This window comes from Amblyomma maculatum, chromosome 1 (genome assembly GCF_055883805.1).
Source record: "Amblyomma maculatum isolate TAMU_Amacu chromosome 1, ASM5588380v1, whole genome shotgun sequence".
In the NCBI taxonomy this organism is placed as follows: Eukaryota; Metazoa; Arthropoda; class Arachnida; order Ixodida; family Ixodidae; genus Amblyomma; species Amblyomma maculatum.
Genome location: NC_139344.1, coordinates 30,349,980 through 30,361,177, shown reverse-complemented (window position 1 = coordinate 30,361,177; position 11,198 = coordinate 30,349,980). Strand labels below are relative to the sequence as shown.

Below are 11,198 nucleotides of genomic sequence, written 5' to 3'. Positions count from 1 at the left end.
GCACCGATCTCTAGAGCAAGAAAGAAATGCATGAAATGATGTGCCACTGTGCTGACACGCACTGCGGAACACTGCAGAATTGGTTTTCTGTTGATTTTTTTTACCTTTTACGCGGTGCTACGAGTATTTGTTCTAGGGGGTTTCCATAGCGCGAGCGAGGGGCGTCTGCAACTGGACATCTTTAGCTCATTGCATGGTTTCACCGCCAGGTGCTGCATGGATTGCTGGAATCGCGAATTGGAGCGTTTTCTTTAGGCAAAGCAAAGAGACGGGACCACCAACAACGACAAGAAAAAAAAAAGAAGAAACTTCGAAGAACCAACGATAGGAAGTTTACTTGTAGCACAATCCACAAATCACAATCCACAAATCTAACAAGTTCTTTTGGTAAGACTACTTAATGCAGTTCATGACCAGCATGTATACTGCCTACTATTTTAATGGGAAAGCATTTCTTGGCTTCCTTGGGGCGTCCATGACTCTAGACGTGGACGCGCCATCCCCGGATAGTGTGGCGACAGGAGAGGCGGCGACAACAGGCAATATCGTCTGGTCGTCGTAAGGTATTAAACTAGAGCGCGACGGCTTGATATCTACTTGACTTGTGATGGAAATGTCTGAAGGCAATGAAGGATGAACAGGAACAAGTGCCGAGCTGTCTGATGTGGACCCTGTGTGATGTGACTGCTGCGACTCCTCCCCTAGTACTTGTGATGATGAGGCGACGTCCGGGAACACTGGAACATTCTCGGTCGTCATAGATTGTTCCATAACGTTCAAAGGCTCCACATCAAAGTCCGCATCGTCGCCCCCCCCTCATGTCATCACCAATGGAGTCCCGAGTATGTTGAGATGGCGTTGCCTGAACGCTTGAACCGAGCCGAGCGCCTGAAGGCACGGGAGTAGACGTCGTCGCCACAATGGAAGTCCGACTCAGAGACTCGGCGGGAAGATTCGCCACACGATCACTAGACAAACTACCGTCCTCAATAATTTCGGGGCTCTCAGGCCCTTTAATACGCGTCGCCGGTGGAGCGTCTTCAGAATCGCTCTTGTTTGAGTCGCTGGGCGAGCGTCGCCAAGGCCTACCTCTTTTTCGTTTGCTGAGCGGAGGAGATTCGGATTCGGCATACCCACAGGCTTAGCGTCTGCAACACCGTCCACACTTGTTACGAGTCCACCATTTTTGTTCTCATTGGTGACTTCTGCAAGACCTTTCACTTTCAACGTCTCGGCGGTCTTGAGGAGCGCAGTGAGATGATCTTGAGACACGTTCACCTCACCACGGTACATAAATTCAACTATCGCTTTAAGGTCCACGTATCACATGTCCTTTAGGATCACAATAGGGTGCTTGCAGGGATTCTCGACGAACAACGCTTGGAAAAAGGGGCTGCAGGCAGAGAAGACCATCTTGTGCGCCGTCAGCGAGAGACCTTCGCACACCAGCGTAACGTCCACCAGCGCTTCGTTGGAGAGCAGCTGCTCAAACACGGCCAGCATGTTCAACTGGTGGTTCCACTTCAGGCAGAATTGTTGGGACCCCATCTTGGCATAGTTGTTGCCGCGGCTATACAAGACTAGTCATGCGGCTCACCGTAAGAGCGGCCTCGCGACTCGGCGTCTTCGAGTGTACTGACCAAAACAGGGCTCCTCACAAGTGTCAGTCATCCCACATGTGTAGGTAAGAGCCTGAATCAACTGATGAAAAGTGCAAGCATTCAGATAAGGAAAGCACTTCGTGCAGCCCCCTACCTGTGCATCCGTTTTGGAACATTCTGCAGCCCTGCTCGCCTGAGACATTTCACAATGGTTCCACTTGCTGGCTGCGGTGAGCAGTTAATGCCAAGGAAGACTTCATATTGGTCTTCCATGATTACTTGAAGCCTGATCCACCCAAGAGGAAAGAGCTGAAGTACAGTCCGACACACTCCCAGAGATAGGCACCCGAAATGGAGAAAACAGGAACGAGCAAAGCCGATGACCATGCATCACAAAATGCTCCTTGGTACCTGGGGCACTAACCAGAAGAAACAGACACCACGAGAATACAATGTCCACTCGAATACAATGTCAAGGTCCACACGAACACGCCATGAGGTCGGGCAGCGAGCCGGCGGCTCATCCGTGCATTAACTAGAATTTTGGTTTGGGCATTCTTTACGGATTCCAATAGGAGGGGTGGCAGCTGAGACTGCCATCACTTTCCGGTGCCCTTGCATTCACCATCTTCCTCTGTGTTCCGGTAGCGGGCCTCCTCCATCTTGGCGACCCATTCACGGAGGTCATTGGTGAAGGCCTGGTATGACATGCCATTCTCGCGCAGGTAAAGGTCACCCGCACGAGTGGTGTACACGGTGCAAGGCATGCCACACACCCAGACCTCGACCACGAAGCGGGCAGCATCCTCGATTGGGTCGGCGGTGCTGCGCAGCACGGGCACAAACTCGACCCCAAAGCTGGATGAGGTCAGTGCCGGTTGCAGGTCGCCCACCATGAAGTCGATACCGGTGCACACGCCGTCTCTCTCTTCCTTGTTGAGGGAAACACCGCGTACGAGGCCATCGGTGCTGATGCCATAGTAGATGGTGCATAATTTCCACTCATTCAGGAAGGAGCAAACAAAGCTGGCCAGTGTGCGTGCCGACACCTGGTGCATGTTCTGCACAGGGCACAATTCATGCGTCTCATCTGAACGGATGGGTACCAGCATGTTGCGGACGTAGTAGCGGCCGCTGCCTCCAAGCGTCGGCGGCGCTGTGATGCCGTAAACGTTAGAGCTTGAGGACACGATCAGTTCCCGTCTGAAGTAGGCTGGGCACAGAGGCTTGGTCCCGTCATAACATTCAAGCGTCTTGTTTGTGTGCTTGTGGCTTTCCAGCCGGTCCGGAGTTAGAGCAACCTGCGCACCTTGAAGAAACGAGTGCCTGGATGTGGAGCACTTTTCGACATGGTCGTACGGCGGCCGGTCGCGGTGAGCAGGGGCAGAGAAGGAACACTGGTTTCCGCGAGGCGGGGGAGGTCCCAGGACTGAACGGAGGCATTGGTCAACCACCTGGAGAAATGCATCGTTTCCGGGAAGTGTACTCTCACGGGTTTTCAATAGAACAGCTATTAAATCCGAGTCGGCGCTGTTCAAACGGATCCTCTCATTGCGAAAAAACATGGAGCGTAAGAGCTCCAGCAGGGCTTTCTTTTCTTCCTCTTCTGGACTGAGGCGAACACATTCTTGCCGCTTGCTCAACTTGTCCAGCTGCCAGACCACTCTGTTCACAAAGTCAGTGTTTGCAACAGCCTGGCGGCCGCGATGCTGGTGACAAAGTAGAATTAAACAGGCGAGGGCGATCATCCTTGTCTTGTAGTCAGGGCAGCATATCAGGTCGTACAGAACATTGATGACTCCGAAATCAGTCAACTTGTTGACCATGAGTGCGTGAACGCCACTGTCCTGTTCATCTGGGTCCACGATGGATCTTAGAATTTCCACACACTCTCTGAGCAGATTCAGAAATGGCATGGCCTGTACGTCATGTACAACAACTAGACCTATGGCAGGCGGCATTCTTCTGAAAGCTGGGAGAATGTCGACGAGGTTGGCCCAGTGGACGCGATGCATGTGGCCATAGTCAATCTCCCAAACGGCTGCCACTTTTTCGATCACCTTCAGCACAAGCACCCTCACCAGCTCTCCGCTAGATACAATCAGGCCTGCTACGTCACCAATATCGGGAGGATCCTCTCGCGGGTCGCGATCAGCCACTTTCTTGTTGAATTTGGCCAAAGCGCGGACGTCTTTGCTCAACTGCGAGCTCTTGTAAACAACAAAGTGACGGGCATCGATGCAGCGTGCGATGTCTAACGACCCTTTTTCAAAGTTAGCATTGACCGCGGGCATATGTTCGCTAGGCTGCTCCACTTTGCTACCTGCTTTCTCCAGTTCCGGAGTGTTGCCGCGATCAACAGGAGTAGACGCACAAAAGAGCTTGAAACTGTATATAGGTTAGTGTTTCGATACGCTTCGCAGCATCGCCCAAAAGTTCTCCCAGACCTTCTTGCTGGTTTGATCGTTCAGAACGCTTATCCCACCTTTAAGCTTCCGGCAAGACCCGCGCATCTCGTAGTACTCATCCAGCTGCCTCGAGCCGACTGTGCAAATGCGGGGCTGCCCAAGCGAGTTGAAGCTGCAGAGCTTGACCAAAAGTCTCATAAAATTGGTATTGTTGAGCACAATGAGGCGACCTTCGGGATTCTTATGGATGGCGAGCCGAATTTCAACAGGAGTTCGCTGGGCCGAACGGCAAACGCTGCAAATGTAGGCGCCGCCGACACATTCGCGTTCGGTATGCAGGGCAGTGAAGGAATGGAAAAACTTGCGGGTCATTTCGTGGATCGTTTCGAACCTGGGAATTGTCAGCTGCGGCTCCAACTTTTCCCCGCCGTAGGCCGCCGCGTTGTCAGGAAAGCGCACGTCGTCGACACACAACGACGGTCTCAAGCTATGCTCACGCTCGTTATCGGATGAGCTCCAGCCTTCGTCGAAAGTGCTCCAGCCGTCATCAGATGAGTTCGACGAATCGTCAGGCAGGCAGATGTCCACCTCGTTCATTGTAGCAAAGGCGTCCGAGCAAGGCACTTCATTCCGCTCGTTGTCCGCCATGATTGCCGCCAACGCTGGCCACCATGCACCTTCCGCAGACAAAGCAAACCTAATCTAAAAACGTTGAGACAAAGGAAAAATGTGTGTGCGATGACGATTGGATTGTTAGCCTTTCAACGAAAGATTACGATGATAAAACAACGTTGGATAAAACGGCGCTCATGAGTTTCCCGCCATGCGAGCATTTAATTAATGTTTTTATAACACCCTTAATATTTTTAGCCTGATTTGCGAAAACAAATGAGGACATGCGGTGCGAAATTCAGTGGTTATGTAAGGACCAGGGACGGTAACTGCCCTTCCAAGAAATTTATTGAGATGCTCTGTGGGTGCCTCATAATAATAATAATAATTGGTTCACAGGAAGGGAAAGGCGCAGTATCTGTCACACTTGCTATGTGGACACCTGAACCGTGCCGTAAGGGAAGGGATGAAGGTGGGAGTGAAAATGGAAAGAGAGAAAGGGGAGCCGTAGTGGAGGGCTACGGAGTAATTTAGACCACCTGGGGATCTTTAACGTGCGCTGACATCGCACAGCACACAAACGCCACTTCGTTTTTTTTTGTGGTTGCCTCAATGCGCGCGCCCCCGCTTAAGGTGGCCACATCATCATCATCATCATCATTTGAACTAGTCACAGCAAACCAATACGTCTGTATTGGAAACAGCGTCGACAGTCCAGCCCGGAAACAGAGACCTCATCACGCCGAGAGAGCTAGACAGGGCCATAAAACGCATGAATGGTCGCACAGCAGCAGGCCTGGACGGCATCCCCATCCAGTTAATAAAAAAGCAGGGCCCAAGACCAGGGAGCTCCTGAGAGATGCCCTTAACGTAGTGATGACATCAGCCTCCATCCCTGAAGAATGGAAGCATTCTAGAGTCCGGCTTGTGCCCAAGCGAGGTGGAGATAAGAAATCTGAAAAACTATCGCCCTATCACAGTAACACCGGTACTCTACCGTCTCTTTGCCCACATCACCAACTCGCGGCTCCACAGATGGGCAGAAAACGCGGAGGTGCTTGGGGAGCTACACAATGGCTTCAGACAAGGCCGCTGCATCGAAGATAACCTTTTTATTGTCACCCAGGCCCTCGAGATTGCCGCTAAAGAGGACAGGCAGCTACTGCTGGGCTTCCTTGACATCTCCGAGGCATACGACTGCATTGACCATTGCACCCTGTGGGCAGTGCTGAGGAGTATCGAGATGCCGGAAGAATGGCTACAGCTGCTGAAAGCCATATATGCACGAAATTGGGCTGTCATACAGTGGGACAACATGGTGTCGGAGCCGGCAACCGTATCTCGTGGTCTTAGGCAGGGATGCCCCATGTCGCCCATACTTTTTATGCTCTATGTGTCCCGTATGGCAAAACGACTTGCAGACAGTGGTGTGGGTTTTGACCTCACATACATGGAAAATGGTATTTCCCAGCATCGCCGCATCCCAGCCCTGCTGTATGCTGACGACATCGTTTTGATGGCGGACTCAGTCCCGGACCTCCAGACCCTGCTGGATATATGCTCGGAGGAGGGTTCAGACCTTGGCATGAGTTTCAATGCCAGGAAATCGGCGCTCCTGGAGCCCAATAGTATTAAAGCAGGAGGCGAGAAGCCAACCATGCGACTCCAGGGAACCGAGATTACCTGGACAGCGGTATGCAAGTACCTCGGCGTCGAACTCACTGCTGAGAGAGCGTATCTGAGGGACTATGAAACAAAGCTCCGCGCCAAGGCATTGGCGAGGAGAGCGCTCCTTGGCTCCAGGGCGCTGTGGACGTTCAGCCGTTTCGAGGTTGTTAGGGCCCTGTGGAAGTTGGTGGCCGTACCTGGGCTCACCTACGGAAACTCCGTACTGTGCATCTCTTCAGCTACACGGGGGGCCCTCGAGGTCCGCCAACGTTAGGCTGGCCGTCTTGCGCTGGGAGTCCATGGATATGTCACGAATGAGGCCGTACAGGCGACCTCGGATGGTCGTCCTTTGAAGCGCGTGAGACCACTGCCAAACTTGCCAGGCAGCGTCGCCTGAGTGCTCTGCCCGACGGTAGATGGTCCAGGGAGGTGTACAAGTACATAGTACTTGAATGCTCCAACACCAAGTGGATGCTCCGAACTCGGAGGCTGGCCGAAAAGTACGGAATTCGCAAGCCGGCCTGTCAGAGGTACCCCAGCCTGCGTGGAGAAAGAAGATCCGCAACCAGGTTCGGGAAGCGGAAACAGAGAGATGGCTCAGAGAAACACAGGCGAAGTCATCTATGGCGGTATACTCCAGTGCCAAACATACCATCACTAAAGCAAACCTCTACGACAACACACGAGGTAGCGGGCTGCTTTGCGAGGAACGGAGCGGCGTGCTGCGCACAAGGACAATACGAGCCAAATACACCGAGGGCTTGGATACCCGGTGACCCAGGTGCGGCGCGGCCGACGAGACCATCCAACATGTAGTGATCGAGTGCCCAGACTGCGACCCGCCCCCACTACAACAGCAACAACACCAACGGAGGCGCTTTTGACAGCACTCGGTCTACAGTCGACGTCACTACCCGAAGAGACTAGGGTAATCATGAGGGCAGTGGAGACGACAAAGCGTCGCCTCGAGGACTGGTGGCGCAACAGAGAAGCCTGTTAAATTTCTTCTTTCTCTCTCTTTCTTACTTCTTCGGACTACTTGACTGAACATTTAGAATAGAATTTTCTCTCACTCCTCAATTTTTCTACCCGTTTCTCCTGGCCTGATCCAGAACTATGTAATCCCCCGATACAAAGGGGAATGGCCGCATCAGCATCAGCATCATCATCGATGCCGCCAAAACCGGTTTTCGCGCGCTCCCTCGTCCCTACGCCATTATTGACGCAGATCGCTTTCCCCAAGTCATGTAAACCTCGCCGTGCTGCACTGCGGGAGTACGCGAAGCGCGGCTGCTTTCGCGCAGCATTTTTCAACTTGGACTGCCTTGATGTTGCGTTCCTCAGTCCTCCAACCATATCTCGAATAGTTAGAGGACTTTAGATTTTCCAAGAGACCCAGAAGGGAGGCAGCGGCTGCTTTTCGATGGCGGCGAAAAGCTAGGCACCCTTGTTCTGTGCGATGTCAGTGCACATTCAAGAATCCCAGGTGGTCGAAATTTCCGGAGCCACCCCACTACGGCGTCTCTAATAGCCTGAGTCGCTTTGGGGCTTCAAACACATGAACCAAAACAAAAAGGAGGCTTCTGTGACTGGTGCGGGGCAAGTGGAAGAGGAGACCAACCAACTCCTCGTGTTTCCAGCGTTGCACGTGGATTCAGTGGTTTATCGCTTTTGCGTGTGGTGGGTGGGAGTCGTTCAGTATTATAGTATCGCTGGTGTGTCGTATCTGCCTTGCCAATCGGCGTGAAAAAAAAACCTGAACATTACGTACTACATGCACATACACACGGCCAATTCATTAACACTACTAAGCGACCGTCGAAAGCCCGACATTGCTGCGTCGGAAGACGTGGCAGATGGCAAGGCAAGCAAAGGCAAAAGAAGGTCTTTGCAGAGAAGGTCTTTACAATCTTAAGGAAGCAGTGGATAGTATCTTCCTTTAGAGAGCATGGGAAAGGTCTGGAGTTCATGCATGAATTACCTGATCATAATTCTTTATAGCTTTTAGACTTGAAGCTTGAGTTCTGTGGTGATTGGATGTGTTGGACGTATTCCCCGCATGCAAAGAAGCAGCTGCTACTTTTTGACTGCAGTCATTGAAAACTTGTAAAAAGAGGGATTGCTTTGCATCGAATCGGCGCTCAGAAAGTCATGCCCTCATACAAATTGGCTAGGCTCTTTGCAGCCGGGTTCTCCCATTCGCTAGTGACTGCGGTGGTTGAAAGCCTCCTAAGCAAGACAAAGAAAGTTACTGGTCGAGCTAGGCCAGAGGTCTCTGGAGAAAAGGTAAGACCAGTGGTGGTGCCCTACGTCCATTGCGTGGCTCATAATTTGAAGAAAATTGCCAGACGCCATGGAGTACGGCTCGTTTTTTCTGCACTGAGAGAGCTAGGTGGCTTTTGCTTGTACTGTGCCAAAAATGAAAACAGCAAGGAATGAGGCTGCAGAACAAAGCACAGGAGATCCTTCGTGAAATGTGCCGAAGGGGTAGTCTACGAAATCCCCCTGTCGTGCCGCCACTCCTACATTGGTCACACTGGCTGGTGCGTGAATTAGCGAAAGAGGGAACATGAGAGAAATGTAGAACAGATGAAGGAAGGCATACATACATCTAAGCACAATAAAAAGTCATTGTCTCAGAATTGTGAGCCATGTTTCACTGACGTACGCATTCTGGGCAAAAGTAAATATACTACATCAAGGGAGTCGACAGAAGCATTGTTTACCAAAAAGAAAGGCAACTTATGTGTAAACGACACATCGATCTCATTGTATAACGGTGGAAATTGGCAGAGCGTGCCTCATTACGTCGTTCCTGATATTTCGGTGACTTGTCTGTGCATGTAACAAAGCTCTATATGTACATTTAATGCATATAATAAAACCAGTAGAAAGTTAGCACTTTGTCTCGTCTCTCTATGTGTTTGTCTGTTATTTGAACCATTAAAATTATATAACAATGAATCAACTACTGTGGCGAAGATGCGGAATGAAATCTTGGCCTCGGTGGCTGCTTTTCGATGGAGGCAAAAAGCTGGGCTTGCGTAAGCTGTGCGATGTCAGTGCACATTAAATAACCCTAGGTGGTCAAAATTTCCGTAGGCCTCCACTACGGCGTCTCTCATAGACTGAGTCTCATTGGGACGTTAAACGCTAAAACCAAACCAAAAAGAAGGGGAGGATATACTTTATTTGGATATGCATGAAGTGCCCTCTGGTGATTGCTCTTCAGACAAGGAGTCTGTTGTGATTCAGGAAGTATAAAGGCCTGGAAAGCTGGCAAGGCCCATCGATCTGATTCTGAGATCACAGACCTTACAGCAGCATATAACAGGTCTAAGCAAGATCACGCCATGTCCACAAGCAGTGTCATAAACCTGCAGTCAAAAGTTCGCAACCTTCAGAAAGAGGCAGGAAACGTCTCTCGCAACAGCAAAGTACTTAAATAAGTACCAAATTCGGGCCCTTACTCAAACCAACCATCAAGGTAGCTTGTGGTCAGCACAAACAGTGAAGCAAGACTTACAAATCAAGTTTACCTGTGACACGACCAGTTATGAAATGCTTACAAAGATGGTCTATCCTCTCTCCTCAAGCAGAACATTAGCAAGGATTCAAGGCCTTAAGTTTCTGCATTTTGAAGCGATTAACGTCATGAGATGCAAAGCTATATACTGCTTATTTTAATGTAGAAGCATTTCTTGGCTTCCTTGGGTAAGGCTGCTGCTTAATGCATTAACTAGAAACTTGATTTGGGCTTGTTGGTTAGAATGCATAATAGTAAGAGGCAGCACTACAGACAAGGACGAATGCAAGACAGCACCAGCCCTGTTGTCTTGTGTTCGTCCTTGTCTGCTTGCACTGCATCATTATTATGCTTAATGCAGTTGATGATCTGTATGTACCACCACATAATGCGAAAACATTTCTTGGCATATGAGAGATGTCAGTCGATTGAGCCTGTCATCAGAGTATATCCAGTCATCGGCTCAGCTTTCTTGGTCCATGCACAAGAGCATTACACTATAGTCACAGTTGACCACACCTCGTGTAAAACTGCAACACACTCTCATGTTGTGCAGTAAACATAGTCATCTTCAAGTTCCAACTGCAACACACACTCCCGCTGTGCAATTAACATCACCGTCTTTATCAATTTCCATCTGCGGCGCTCCTTCATTTCATTCAGGCACATATGCCATACACATATGCCCTCTGGCCGAGTGCAGCCAAGGCCCAATCACAGAGTGTCGCAAGAATCCACCAGGAGGCATGAAAGACCTTGCAGTGGTTCCGCATTAATGCATGTAAATAGACTTAAGTGCATCCCTGAAATTATTTGAAATATACATAACTGAGCTCAAAAACAAAAATCTCATTTATTGTGCAGTTATTTTCATTACACAGAAAAAAATGGGGTAGCATAGCTGACTCAGGATCCAAAGATCTTAGTCACTTCAATTCCCATCACTAATGAGCTGGATGAGTTGGCAGTACGCCAACATTTGGCTCACGTGTTCGTGCAGAACAGGCTATGGATAATGTATCCTGAAACAGTCTTCCACAATCCTCCAACTTCAGCCGCAGTCACAATTTTATTTTGGAGCCATACAACGAAACTATTTGTCATTTTGTTTCAGCTGCATGTGAACAGGTATAACCAATAGTGTGAAATATGTTTTACTTGTATATTTGTCATTCTTGTTGCAATGCTGCACATTTGTTATATTCCTCTCATTGTTCTGCAACTGCTTGTATGTGACTGCCTGTCTCTGCTCATATGGTGATACTTTTCATTTGTTTTCAATAAAATGTGCATTTTTCTTCAGCGTATTCAGAGGTTGTCAAGGCATGATCCTAGCTTTTTCTCTTATCCTTGGAATGAAAAATAAAGGCATTATTATTTATC

At 49.8% G+C, this 11,198-nt stretch overlaps 1 pseudogene; it reads right to left on the bottom strand.

The window, feature by feature from the left end:
• Window positions 1-432: 432 nt before the first annotated feature.
• On the bottom strand, window positions 433-1,625 carry LOC146202032 (uncharacterized; annotated as a pseudogene).
• Window positions 1,626-11,198: the final 9,573 nt, after the last annotated feature.